Below are 15,107 nucleotides of genomic sequence, written 5' to 3' on the forward strand. Positions count from 1 at the left end.
ATCATGTCGTGGTCGTAGCCGTGGATGAAGGCCGAAGATGGCACATCATCACTGTCCTCGAAGACCAAAGATAAGGTCTCATGTGCGGTCTCGTATCTTGACTCGGAGGATGAGTCCAATATGGGCGCCGTCTTCATGTTGTTGAAGAGGTTCATGCTCGTCGCCGTTGTCGAAGGGGTTGGCCCTAGCTCGACCATATTCTCACGGTCTTGTTGTTGGAGACCCATATGATGTGGCACCTCATAGCTCGTCTCCATGGCCGAAGGGAATTTCCCATGCTCGGTCATCTTCCTTGAGGGGCTTCCGAAGATGGAAATGTCGCCCTTGCTCGTAGGTGGTCGCCTTGTAGTTGAAGATGTCGATGTAGGCGAACTCGTGGGGAGTAGGCGAAGATGTCGTACGTCCAAAGGCGGAGATGCCTTGATAGCACTTGGCGAAGATGCCGACGGGGTTGGTGTAGCCGAAGCTCCGTCTTGGTGGTGCTCGTCTCGCGGTCTTCTCTTATGGTCATGATGTTTGGACTTGGCGTGAAGTAGAGCTTGTTGGGACTTGTGCATTTGCTCTTGTTGAGCAGCTTCATGTTGATGATGTCTTTATCGTGCTTGAGCTCGTAGTAGATGTCGTTCGTCGTCGTCGTGCACATGTTGCTTGGAGGTGACTTGCCCTTCATGACAAGGTGGATCATGAATGTGATGGTGGTCGCCATGGAGATGTGGACGTGGACGACTTGCGCATACATCTTGTTTGTGCTCCGAAGACTTGTGACTTGAATGTCGCTGCCTTGAGGATGATGAAGGGGAAGTAGACTTGATCAAGGCCTGAATCTCCTCCATCCTTGCATCTTGCTCCTCCTTTTTTTGCGAAAAGCTTGTTGTCGATGTAGTCCCTTTTCCTCGCTTCGGAGTGACGAATGTCAATGGAGAGGTTCTCTATGCGCTCTCGCAATCTTGATTGTGTGCCTTGCATTTGTCGTTGTAGATCGAAGATTGACGCTTTGGTGATGTAGTTGTTCACACCGTCGTTGTTGTCGAAGACCGGAGATGAAATGCCTTGCCTATCCATCACTCCAGGATAAAAATGTGAGTGGTAGAAAGAGAAGAACGAATACCAAATGTACCTTGACCGAAGTTGAAAGTGGATCAATGATCACTCCAATGTGGACAAGGAAATAGCACAATTGGTACCAATTCTTGTCGGTTTCTCACACCTACACAAATAAGGCTTATGGTGGAGCTCGATGAGGATAGTGGCACAAAAATTTGATGTAAAATGTTAGCAAGAGTCAATAATGTTGAAAGAGATTCACAAATTCGCAATTGAAACAAGTAGACCAATAGCAATATGTGGCACACGGAAACACACACACGGATATATAAATAGGTTCGTGCAACCAAGGAATGAGCTCAAAATGTGGAATCCACGGAAAATGCTCTTGTTGCACAACTTTAGAGAGACGCTAGCACGATTGCTCAGTAGGCGGATACGACACTGGTGCACAACCTATAGGAGACAAAAATGCAACAACATCTATCCCATGTATGCTATGTATATATGGTTCCCGGTGTTATGATCCAAGATGATCTTATATGACACTGTGGTATTATGCTATGGAACTTGCTTACAAGCTCTTTGTTCAGTCTTTTTCTTTGCTGAAAAGCTTTATTCTCTTTTTTTGTATGTCCACTTTTGCACAATGCACAAACCAAGATAGCTATTGTGTATATGCGGGAACAAACTTGAGGCACACGAGATGATATGAGAACAAGATGATACCTATGGTATGGTATGGTATGTATGCACTGGGAGGTGTAGCTCGATGATCACTAATGTGCACAAGTAACGTTGCCGGCAATACTCAAATGGCTAGTCTCGATAGGCAAGTGACGCAAAATGGGCTAGGGGTTATCAATGCAATGGCAAGGGAATATACAATGGAGGGATACCACGATACCAAGATGATATGGAGGTTACCGTCCTTGTCGATGATGAGTGGCAGTGATCCTGATGGAGATACCAAGATGATGGAGACTCGTCCCTAAGTAGCCGAAACACCTTAGGAAACAGAAAAACCGCGAACTCAAAATCTCAAATGTCAAAATGGTGGTAGCGGGATGCGGTGGTGGTGTTGCGGAAGCTTAATGGGAGTGCGACAATGCAATGATGGGTCATGCGAGTAGGCAATGCAGAAATGGAGGGTAAGGTGGTGGACTATACATGGTGTCGGAGTTGGAAGCACGGTCCCTAAGTAGCCGAAACACCTTAGGAGACACAACTCACAACACAAACAAAATTGGGTTAAGTTGGGGTGGCGGGAATGTATAGTGGTCAAGCCTATGCGGAAGTAGTGGTGGTGGATGATGAATAAGCAATCGTCCCTAAGTAGCCTAGACACCATAGGAGACTCAAATCACTCCTCAAGCAACCACTAATGCGATGGGGAACAAAATTGGTAAGGTTGCGGAGGTCTGCGGTGGTGTAGCGGATGATGTGGTGGAAGCCCTAGGCAAAGATGCCAAAATGCACAAAATTTGATGGTGTCAAAAGGTGGTGAAACCAAGGTAACTTCCTCGGGGACGTCGGTAGCTTCAAAACGAGCCAAATAACACTCAAATCGGAGTTCGGAGTGAAAAGTTGTGATGAAAACGGTGAAGAAGGCTGATGCAGAAATTTCGGGGAATGTTTCTGGTTAGGCCGGAAGTTCCGGGCCTAGGGCCGGAAGTTCCGGGCTCCCGAAGTTCCAGGGGGTGGCCGGAAGTTCCGGGGGTCATGGAAAAAGTGCGGGGAGTCTGGGGATTTTTGGGGTAAACTTTCTGTTTAGCCCGGAAGTTTCGGGGCTAGGACGGAAGTTCCGGGGGAGTTAGGAAGTTCCGGGTGTCGTGGAATTTCTTCCGGGACGAACCCTAAATTCCAGATCTGAGAATGGGGACAGAATAACTCGATTTCCAAGGTCAAAATTGGGAAGATTTTGTGGATAGAAATGGGGGAAAAGATGGGGAATGCTAGATCCACTTGAGACACAACAAATCCATGGATCAAAATCAACAAAACATCGTCAAACCAACAAATCACAAAAAAAATTGGGGCTATTTTTGGTGGGGATTTTCAAAATTGGGGAAGAACACAACAAAATTAGGCTAGAAAACAAAGAGGGGAGGCTCCGAAATCGGGATCAACATGGCTCTAGATACCAAGATGATGTAGGATAGAACCCTAATCGCCCGATCTTTCACGAAAGGAGCGAATCCCGCGAAGAACACAAGGAACAAAGGGGGGGAAACGAGGGGAATCGCGAGGGGAAACACGAGAGAATCACTAAAACCAATAAGAATGATCACACATGCGCTAGATCCATGAACACAATGGAAGATACTAGATCCAAAGTCAACAACGGACGATACAAGAGGTAACCGGTTCTTCTCCGTGAGGAGGTCTTGAATCCACGGGGGGATCTTCCCTTAGAAAGGGGGCTTGAATCCAAAGGGATCTTCTCCAAAGAGGCCACGGTCTCTCGCACGGAGAAGATCCGATATGGATGAGCATAGCTCTATCTCTCCAATGAGCTAAACCAACGCTAACCCTAAAATGGTGGAGGTGGAGGAGTATATATAGTCTAGGGCCACGAAGGGGTAAGTGAGGGGCAAAACAGGTACATGGGCCTCAGCCCAAAGACTCTGCACGCAGGCAGGCCAGAAGTTTCGGGCAGGGACAAAAGGTCCGGGCTCTGGAAGTTCCGTATGGGCTTCGGTGTAAGCCGAGAATTGGCGTGGCGCTGGCTATGCTGGAGTGGCGAGGGCCGGAGGTTCTGGGCTGGCCGGAAGGTCCGGAGGCCGGAGGTTCCGGCCTGTGGCCGGAAGGTCCAAGCCTGGCAGAAACTCTGCACAAGTCTTGATGCCGGCTGTTCCTTCTCCTTGAGTCCTTGATTCCTGAGAACATGTAGTGTCTTGGCATTAGGTAGCAACCATGTCTCGGAAGAATGGAAAGGAAAAGGACTTAGGAACAAGTTCACCTTGTGTCCAATGGCGTATGCTCGAGGTCGAGGTCTCGTCGTAGTGTACATGGGGATGATCGTAGGATGCTCCGCATCAGTAAAGCTGAACGTGAAGTGCAGGATCGACAAGCATTGGCGCGACCTAACTTTTCTGCAGGTCGATCTTCACCATGGATACCACGTGCATCCTCTACTTCCACTACACCAGATGATGTAGGGTAGGAACCCTATAGCCCGATCTTTCATGAAAGGAGCGGATCCCGCGAAGAACACGAGGGGGAAACGAGGGGAATCACGAGGGGAAACACGAGAGAAACACTAAAACCAACAAGAATGATCACACAAGCGCTAGATCCATGAACAGAAAGGAACATACAAGATCCAAAGTCAACAACGGACGATACAAGAGGTAACCGGTTCTTCTCCGTGAGGATGTCTTGAATCCATGGGGGGATCTTCCCTTAGAAAGGGGGCTTGAATCCAAAGGGATCTTCTCCGAAGAGGCCACGGTCTCTTGAACGGAGGAGATCCGATATGGATGAGCATAGCTCTATCTCTCAAATGATCTAAACCAACGCTAACCCTAGAAAGTCGTACGGGATAGAGTATATATAGTCTAGGTGATGAAAGGGTACACGGGCCTCAGCCCAAGTGGCTCCACGTAGGCAGGGCCGGAAGTTCCGGGGACCGGAGGTTCCGGGGAGGGTCCGGCCTAACCAGAGAGTTGGCGCGGTGGAGATGGGCTGGCATACGGGGGCCGGAAGGTCCGGGACGGGGTCCGGGATAACCCGAGAGTTGGCACGCCAGGGCTGGTCGAAGTCATCGGCGGCAGGAAGCTCCGGGTCGGGCGGAAGTTCCAGGCTCTGGCCGGAAGTTCCAGGCTGTCCAGAGTGTTGACGCCTGTCTCTTCTTCTACAGTCCTCGGCTCTGAGTCTTGAGCGTTGTACCTGATGACACATAGTATCTCGGACTTAGGCAGTAGCCATGTCTCACTTGAAGAGGGGGAAAACTCATGTAGGAGTGATGTCACCTCGGATTGAATAGCACGTGCCCTAGCCCTTGTCATTGGTCCACTTAGAGCTTCGATAGTTGAGGTGGCATTCATGGGGATGGTCGTGGGATGCTCCACATCATCTCCCCTCCCTTGGGGAAGATCCGTCCTCGGATCGAGTTCTTCATCACCATGGAAGGGATAGAGATCTTTGATGTTGAAGATGTCGCTCACGTTGTACTTGTCGCGCGGGAGGTCAATCTTGTAAGCGTTGTCGTTGTAGCGTGCGAGCACCTTGAAGGGTCCATCTGCTCGTGGTCGAAGCTTAGACTTGCGTTCTTGTGGAAAGCGCTCCTTGCGAAGGTGTAGCCACATGAGATCACCAATGTTGAAGACCATAGGTTGCCTGTTGATGTTGAGCTTTGTCGCAAGGCATTGTACTTGGCACTCGATGGTGTTTCTTGTATCTTCATGCACCTTCTTGAGATGGGTCACTCGTGCACTTGCGTCCAAATTGATTCGCTCTTGGAGTGGAAGAGGTAGAATATCCAATGGTGACAAAGGGTTGAATCCATAGACGACCTCGAAAGGAGACTTGCTGGTTGTTGAGTGTCTTGCTCGGCTGTAGGCGAACTCGGCGATGGGTAGACACTCCTCCCACTCCTTGATGTTCTTCTTGATGAGTACTTGAAGTAGAGTGGAGAGTGTGCGGTTTGTCACCTCCGTTTGGCCGTCGGTTTGAGGATGGTATGCCGTGGAAAAGAGTAGCTTGATTCCGAGCTTGGCGCATAGGGTCTTCCAAAAGTAGCTAAGGAACTTGACGTCGCGGTCCGAGACAATTGTCTTTGGCACACCATGGAGACGCAATATTTCCCTACAAAAGAGATTAGCAACATGTGAAGCATCTTGTAACAAGGAATAAAATGTGCCATTTTGGAGAAACGGTCCACAACGACAAATATGGAATCTTTCCCATTGCGAGTCCTAGGCAAACCAAGTACAAAGTCCATGCTAATGTCTTCCCAAGGCTGGTATGGAATTGTTAAAGGCATATAGAGACCTTGAGATTGAGCTTTGGACTAGCTTTGCGACATGTAGTACACCGGTTGGTGAAATGACCGACATCCCGAAACATCTTAGGCCAAAAGTAGCTCTTCAAGAGCGTGGCGAACATCTTGTCGCATCCGAAGTGTCCCATTAAGCCTCCTCCATGAGTTTCCTGCAAAAGCAACAAATGGAGAGAGGACTCGGGAATACAAAGTTTGTTAGCTCTCATAAGGTAGCCATCTTTGATGTAATAGAGTTCCCAAGATGTATTCGACAAACACTTGGCATAAGGAATGGCAAAAGTTGCATCATGCTCAGATAAGTCTTTGATATGCTCGAAGCCAATGACATTTAACTCAAGTTGCGTGACAAGCATGCAAATGCGGGAAAGAGCATCTGCTGCTATGTTTTCTTTACCCTTGATGTACTTGATGACATAGGGAAAAGACTCAATAAATTCACTCCATTTAGCATGACGCTTGTTCAACTTAGTTTGTCCCTTAAGATACTTGAGAGTCTCATGATCGGTATGAATGAGAAACTCATGGGGACGAAGGTAGTGTTCCCATTCATGCAAAACACGGACTAAAGCATATAGCTCTTTGTCATAGATGGGATAATTGAGTTGCGCTCCGGAAATTTTCTCACTAAAGTAAGCTACGGGGCGCTTCTCTTGCGTTAAGACACCTCCTATGCCATTACCACTAGCATTGAAATGAATTTCAAAAGGCTTGTTGAAGTTGGGTAAAGCAAGCATGGGAGCATGAGTAAGAAAATTCTTAAGCTCATTGAATGCGGTATCTTGGGATGGTCCCCAAACAAAAGGTGCATTCTTCTTCCTCAAAGCATGCAAAGGCGAAGCAATGGTGCTAAAATCCTTTACAAAGCGACGATAGAAACCTGCAAGGCCAAGAAAACTACGCACTTGATGAAAGTTGGTTGGTTGCGGCCAAGTCTTAATAGCATTAATCTTGGACTCATCAACATGAACACCCTTAGAAGAATCAACAAAACCCAAGAAAATGAGCTTATCAACACCAAAAGGCATTTCTCCATATTAGCATAGAGTCGCTCTTTTATAAGAGTTTGCAAAACGGTGCGGACATGGGTGACATGCTCCATAATAGATTTGCTAAACACAAGAATGTCATCGAAGTAAACCACAACAAATACACCAATGTAAGGGCAAAATACATGATTCATAAGGCGCATAAAAGTGCCTGGTGCTTCCGAGAGACCCATAGGCATGACTAACCACTCATACAAACCAAACTTGGTTTTGAAGGCGGTTTTCCATTCATCGCCCTCTTGTATGCGGATTTGATAGTAACCACTTTTAAGATCAATTTTAGAAAATATAGTGGCACCGCTAAGCTCATCAAGCATATCATCTAGGCGTGGAATGGGATACCTATAGCAAACGGTGATAGCATTGATAGGTCTACAATCGGAGCACATGCGAAAACTACCATCACGTTTTGGCACAAGAATGACCGGAACGGCACAAGGGCTCAAACTTTCACGCACATGTCCATGGTCTATGAGATGCTTTACTTGCCTTTGTATTTCTTTTGTTTCGTTAGGGTTGACGCGGTAGGGAGCTTTGTTTGGAAGTGGCGCTCCGGGGATGAGGTCGATGCGGTGCTCAATGCCTCGAAGTGGAGGTAGTCCCGGAGGTAGCTCATCGGGGAAAACATCTTGAAATTCCTGCAAAAGAGAAGACAACACTAGAGGAAGAGTGTGAGAGGTGTTAGTTTGTGGTGCATTGTCCTTGCACACGAGGAAATAGTGTAGGACACTAGATGGGTTCTCACACACTTCTCTCATCTCACGGGTGGTGGCAAATAGAACTAGGTTCTTGTTTTTGCTCATCGTGGAGGCACTCGATTTTGGTTTGTGGCGCTCACTCTCGTATTGGTGGCTCACTCTCTCACTATGATCTCCATGATGGGTGGCTTGCTTGTCGGCGTTCACTTGACTTGGCGACATTGGACGGAGGATGTACTCCTTGCCCTTCATCTTGAAGATGTAGTGGTTCGTTCGACTGTTGTGGACGACTCCTCTATCGAATTGCCATGGCCGTCCAAGGAGAAGATGACAAACGGTCATTGGAACGACGTCGCACTCCAAGGTGTCTTCGTAGGCGCCGATCTTGAAGGAGACTTGTACTCGGTGCTCGACTTGGATAGTGCCGGAATCACTAAGCCATTGCACTTTGTATAGATGTGGATGCTTCGTCTTGGGTAATTGGAGCTTGGAGCAAAGTTCTTCACTTGAGAGATTGTGACAACTCCCTCCATCGATGATGACCTTGACGGATCGTCCATTGATGCCGGCCTTGGTGTGGAATATGTGGCATCGTTGGTCTTCTTCTTGGTGATGTTGGAGAGTCATGATTTGGAGACAACAAGTGCGGGACTCGAGTCTTCATCACAAAAGACTTGTTGATACAGGGTTGCCCAATCTTCATAGAGGATTGGCTCTATGTTGCGAATCAACGCCACCTGAAGGGTACGTAAGAAACCCTCGATCCCAACCAACAACGTTGTCGGGTAAAGGATAACTAGTGCAACCTGACGAGACCGAAGCTAACTATTGCAAATGCAACAACCAGCGACAAGTATTTGCCCAACCACACTCTTAGTTCCAATCCATGCAACCACGCACGAAGTTGGAAGCACGAACTGGTCGCCGCCTCAATGGATGCTGTTGTAAAATCACAAAGTGAGTTTACCCTCTCACAAGGCAAGATTACAAGAGCTAAGGAGGAAGTGAACTCTCAAACAATATTCTGGTTGCACTTAGCTAACCTATGCTGAAATCAAATTGCCAAAGAGTTGTGGCTGAAGTGGGGGAAGGGGTATTTATACTAGGAACAGCCCTCCTAGTTTAGGTGTGAAACCAGGCCAAAAGAGGGGCTCGAACTCATGCTAACCAGCTGGTCAAGGGAGCAAACTGATGGAGCCTCGCGCAGCAATTAATGCCCTAGACAGCTTGCATTGGAACTCTCATATCCTTTGACTCAGGACTCCAAATGATGCACCGTTTGATTTTCCTGAAAGTAGACTTCATATGCTCTCCATTTTGTACTCCCAGACATGTCGGGTGCTCATATATTTGCGTTGCATGATTCAGCAAGTTCTGGGATGAATTCTGGAACTGCACATGCAACAATAGAGTGTTGAGATGGCTTGCTATTCTTCCTTGCGGTGTAACTAGTTGTCCTTGTCACCAAAACAAGGCTTTCATCAGAGTTGAAACTTGTTCTCTTTAAACTTGTTGAATGGGCTCTAAAACTTGGTTCTTCATGTGCTGAATGTTGTTGGTTGTCCTCGACATTGTACCTAAGTAAAATCAGCACACGAGATTTAGGAAGTATAAAGTTCTCATGGTCATTTGAATTATGATAAGCTAGGAGCGTGTTCACCTCTTGTGCTATTTGTTTGGCACGGCTCCTTGTCATGGGACCCAAATAGATCTTCTTTGTAGAAGCTTCACTTGATGGCTGAGATTTATCATCAGGAGAAGATGATAAACAAGGTGAACCTGGGATGTCCTCATCATCCTCCCCCTCTTCAAAAGGAGTCGTCCTCGACTCTTGACTCTCTTGATCGAAGCATGGAGACAAATCAGCAATGTTGAAAGTTGGACTCACAACATAGTCTTCAGGAAGCTCGATTTTGTAAGCATTGTCATTGATCTTGGCCAAGACTTTGAATGGTCCATCTCCACGAGGCATTAGCTTGGATTTGCGCTTCTCTGGGAACCGATCTTTGCGCAAATGTATCCAAACCAGATCTCCGGGCTCAAAAGTTACCTTCTTGCGATTTTTGTTTGCCTTAGCAACATAGTACTTGGACTTCCTTTCTATCTCTTCTCCGGTCTTCTCATGAATCTTCTTCACATATGCAGCACGCTTGGAAGCCTCCATGTTACATCTCTCTCGCAATGGAAGTGGCAGCAAGTCAATTGGTGCAAGTGGTTTGAATCCATATACCCCCTCAAACGGGCACATGTTTGTGGTAGAGTGAACTGCCCGATTGTAAGCAAACTCCACGTGCGGCAAACACTCTTCCCACTCCTTCAAATTCTTCTTGATCATTGTACGCAGCAACGCTGAGTGTGTGTGGTTCACTACCTCTGTTTGCCCATCATTTTGGGGGTGACACGTTGTTGAAAAAAGCAACTTGGTTCCTCATTTTTCCCACAATGTTTTCCAAAAGTAGCTCATGAACTTCACATCTCGATCTGAAACAATAGTCCTTGGCATTCCATGCAAGCGAACAACTTCCCTGAAAAACAAATCAGCAGCATGTGAAGCATCCTCGTTCTTGTGGCACGGAATGAAGTGTGCCATTTTTGAGAACCTATCAACCACAACAAAAATTGAATCCCTCCCCCTCTTAGTCCTAGGCAGTCCTAAAACAAAATCCATGCTAATATCTTCCCAAGGAGCATTTGGAACAGGTAGGGGAGTATATAAACCATGGGAGTTCAGTTTACACTTAGCTTTGTGGCATATGATGCATCGCTCCACAAATCTCTCAACGTCCTTCCTCATATTTGGCCAATAAAAGTGATCGGCCAACAGCTCATCAGTTTTCTCACGACCAAAGTGTCCCATTAATCCTCCTGCATGTGATTCCTGCAACAAAAAAGGCCTAACCGACAAATCTGGAACACACAACTTGTTAGCCCTAAAAAGGAACCCATCATGCACATGGTATTTATCCCAACCTTTCCCATATTTACATTTTGCATATGGTTCTGAAAATATATGATCAGTGCAATACAGTTCTTTTAAGCTCTCAAGTCCTGGTACCTTCACCTCTAATTGTGTCAAAAGAACATGCCTACAGGACAAAGCATCAGCAACCATGTTTTCCCTTCCTTTCTTATACTTCACAACATATGGGAAAGTTTCAATGAATTCTACCCATTTAGCATGCCTACGATTCAGTTTAGCTTGGCCTTTCAAATGTTTCAAGGCCTCATGATCAGAATGTACAATAAACTCTTTAGGCCATAAGTAGTGTTGCCAAGTTTCAAGCACTCTAACCAAGGCATACAACTCCTTATCATAAACAGAATAATTCAGTTGTGCACCACTCAGCTTCTCACTAAAATATGCTATTGGTTTTCGTTCTTGCATTAACACACCTCCAACACCTATTCCATTAGCATCACATTCTATCTCAAAAGTTTTAGTGAAATCAGGTAGAATCAGCAAAGGTGCTTCAGTTAATTGTTTCTTAAGCTCAAGAAATGCTTCTTCTTGTGGTGCACCCCATTTAAAGGGAATTCCTTTCCTTGTCAATTCATTCAAAGGTGCAGCAATTGTACTAAAATCTTTCACAAACCTCCGGTAGAAACCAACAAGGCCATGAAAACTTCTCACCTAGCTTACATTCATTGGAGTTGGCCAATTCTTGATTGCTTCCACCTTAGATTCATCCACTTCAATTCCCTGTCCTGAAACGACATAGCCAAGAAAAACAACCTTGTTTGTGCAAAAGGAGCACTTCTCAACGTTAGCATATAGTTTTTCTGTCCTTAGCACATTCAGCACTTGTTTTAGATGTTCAATATGTTCCTCAATGGATCTGCTATAGATAAGGATGTCATCAAAGTACACAACAACAAATTTTCCAATGTAAGCTCTCAAAACATGGTTCATCCATCTCATGAATGTACTTGGTGCATTAGTTAATCCAAAAGGCATGACTAACCACTCATACAACCCAAATTTTGTTTTGAAAGCAGTTTTCCATTCATCTCCTTCTTTCATCCTAATTTGATGGTATCCACTCCTCAAATCAATTTTAGAGAAAACAGTACAGCCACTCAATTCATCAAGCATATCATCTAACCTAGGAATAGGATGACGATACCTAATAGTTATAATATTGATAGGCCTACAATCCATTACCAATCGCCATGTGTCATCTTTCTTGGGCACCAAAATCACAGGTATAGCACAAGGACTTAAGCTTTCACGCACATAACCTTTATCTAAAAGTTCTTGTACCTGCCTTTGTATCTCCTTTGTTTCTTCAGGATTGGTGCGGTAGGGAGGTTGATTCGGAAGTGATGCTCTTGGAATGAGGTCAATCTGATGTTCTATGCCACGCAAGGGAGGTAGACCAGTGGGTACTTCCTCCGGAAAAACATCCTCGAATTCCTGCAAGACATCACAAACAGCACTAGGGAGACATGTTAAGTCGTTAGCTGAAAGAAAAGCATCTTTGTACACAAGTACAACGACCACTTCATTTGGGTTGAGCCTCTCATCTCTCAGTTCTGATTTGGTGGCTAACATTACTAAGTTCTCTCCCTCTCTTTTATTCTTCTCTCTCAGATTTGGCTTGTGGCACTCACTCACCGATTTGTGGATCTCTCTCTCGCTCTTTTTCTCTTCCTCTTTCTTACTCACTATTTTTACTTTAGAAACTTTCTGCAAGTGCTCAACCATGATTTGTTGGGGTGTCATGGGTCTAAGCACCAAGTCTTTTCCTCTCCACTTGATGGTGTATTGATTGGTTCTGCCACAATGTTGAGCTGAATAATCATATTGCCACGGTCTGCCCAACAGCAAGTGACACACCTTCATTGGCACCACATCACACTCAACGGTGTCATTATAATCTCCAATCTTGAATTGCACCTGTACCATGTGTGTGATCTTAATCTCTCCACATTCACTCAACCATTGTATATGATATGGATGAGGGTGTTGTAGCAGCTTTAGCCCAAGCTTATCACACATTTCTTTGCTTGCAAGATTGTGACAACTCCCACCATCAACAATTACCTTGCATACCTTGTCTTGCACTTTGGCTCTTGTTTGAAACAGATTGTGTCGTTGTCCATTCTCAGCTTCTTTGATCTGCACACTCAAAACTTTAGTGACAACAAGAGAGGCCCCTTGCTCATAATCACAATAGATTTGCTCATCACCATCTGAACCATCACCATCTTCAGTTTCTTCTTCAGGTTCACTACAAGACTCATATTCTCCATTCTCGGTGATCAGCATGGTACGCTTGTTGGGACAATCCTTCTTCATGTGGCCACGTCCCTTACATGTAAAGCACTCTATCTCACTAGTTTTCCCCATGGAGCCAATGGAGGATGAACTAGGAGCTGCAAATTTGCTCTTCTCCTTCAAATTTGATGCATCATTTCTGCTCGTGGCTCCATGTGCATGGGGCTGATTTCCACCACCAGAACTAGTCATAATACCTCGACCAACGTTGAATTGAGGTATAAACTTACTCCCACTTGATGTAGCTCGAGCTGTGAAGGACGTAGTTCTGTTTTGCTTCGAGTCTTCTTGCAATTGACGTTCAGCCTTAGAAGCAAGATGTACCGGCTCTACTACATTACGATATGGCTGCAAATCAACCACTCGTTTAACATTAGGATTCAGCCCATAGAAGAACCTTGCCATGGACTGCTCCTCATCTTCATGTATGTTGGCTCTTATCATTGCCTTCTCCATCTCCTTATGATACTCCTCAACTGATAACTTTCCTTGCCTCAAATTCTGGAGCTTATCAAAGATGTCACGTCTATAATGCCTTGGGACAAATCTTGCCCTCACCTCTCTTTTCATTTCTATCCATGTAGCAACATCAGGCTCTCCTTCTTCTTCTCGCTGAGTCTGAACTTGCTCCCACCAAATTAGAGCATAGTCTTCAAATTCAAGTGAGGCCATTGCTAATTTCTTCTCTTCAGAGTAGTTGTGCATGCAGAAAATCTTGTCAACCTTCAATTCCCATGTGAGATAACTTTCTGGATCAGATCCACCATCAAACTTGGGCATGGTAAATTTCAGCTTTCCAAACCTCTCCACCTCCTGCCGTCCACGACCATAGTTTCTACGATGATGAAATCTGTCATTCTGGTGCATGCCTTCTTCATCTTCATCAAACTCATCTCCACTACCTTCATGGTGCAGATTTGCTCTTCGGTGGCCTCCTCTAAGACCACGACCAGCAGCAACTTCATGATGACCACGTCCATTACCATGATCATTTCCACGTCCGGGACCAGGAGGTCTCATGGCATGGGGACCAGGAGCACAGTTTCTTCTAGCTTGTGCATTGGAGGCAGCACCTTCCCCATCAGTTACATTTTGTTCTTCACCATGGACACTTGCATCTTCTCGGTTCTGACGAAGCTCTCGCACAATATCAGCAACAATACCAGTCCTCATGGCTGCCTTGTTCTGAGTGAGTTGCTCATCAATATTACCCATAAGTTGCTGCAAATCTCTCGACAACTTGTCTTGCTTCTCTTCAATTGGGTCAAGGCTATTTCTGAACTCTCGGCGTAGATGATCACGTAATGCGTTGAAGTGAAACCGTGTGACAGGCTGATTGAGATGCCCATTTCCTTCAACATCATACTCCTTTTCTTCACCTGCCATGGTTAGTTCTCCAAAAGCCCTATAGTACTAGAAGCATATATGTGGATAACAACTCAATCTCACCTCACTTACCAACCGAAGCTCATGTAACTTCCAAATGAGAGCAGAATCATGCTCAACCGTGGTGTCGGTGGTTGGTATATAAAGAGTGATAATCAAGCGAATACAAGTCTAGGGTTGCACATGCGGGGCTGTTTGGTGGAGTTTGGGTGGGGTATATATGTAGCAAAAGGTGCACTAATCTGCAATCTAGATATTGTTGAACCAAGTAATCATCCACACAAGATTCTAATGCATTTAGTTGCTGAATGGGATATATGTGAGGTACATGCAACTCTCGCCAAGGAATCAGATTTGCTGCAAGCAAGGATTGAAGACTTTTCACACTTGACACGTTTCAGCTCACAACACAAACATGGATTTCTCAAGATATAAGTGAAGAACAGTCCCAAGTTTTCTCTCCTTTGCTTCTTGCACACACTTTCTTTCTTTGGGCAGATCTCTCTTTTTTTTGCTTTTTTTTGCTCTTTTTTTGACAAACTTTCAACAAGGGACTTGGATCTAAACACACACTTTGGGGGAATCACGAAAATCACAATAGATGAAGTCAACCAACAAGAGCATGCAGCTGAAACTTTGGCAGCAAACAC

The 15,107-nt window shown here is 45.6% G+C and overlaps 1 pseudogene; it reads right to left on the minus strand.

Annotated features, from left to right (window-relative positions):
- Positions 1–9,135: 9,135 nt before the first annotated feature.
- LOC125532769 lies at positions 9,136–14,457 on the minus strand (annotated as a pseudogene).
- Positions 14,458–15,107: the final 650 nt, after the last annotated feature.

Source organism: Triticum urartu, chromosome 1, assembly GCF_003073215.2.
Source record: "Triticum urartu cultivar G1812 chromosome 1, Tu2.1, whole genome shotgun sequence".
Lineage (NCBI taxonomy): Eukaryota > Viridiplantae > Streptophyta > Magnoliopsida > Poales > Poaceae > Triticum > Triticum urartu.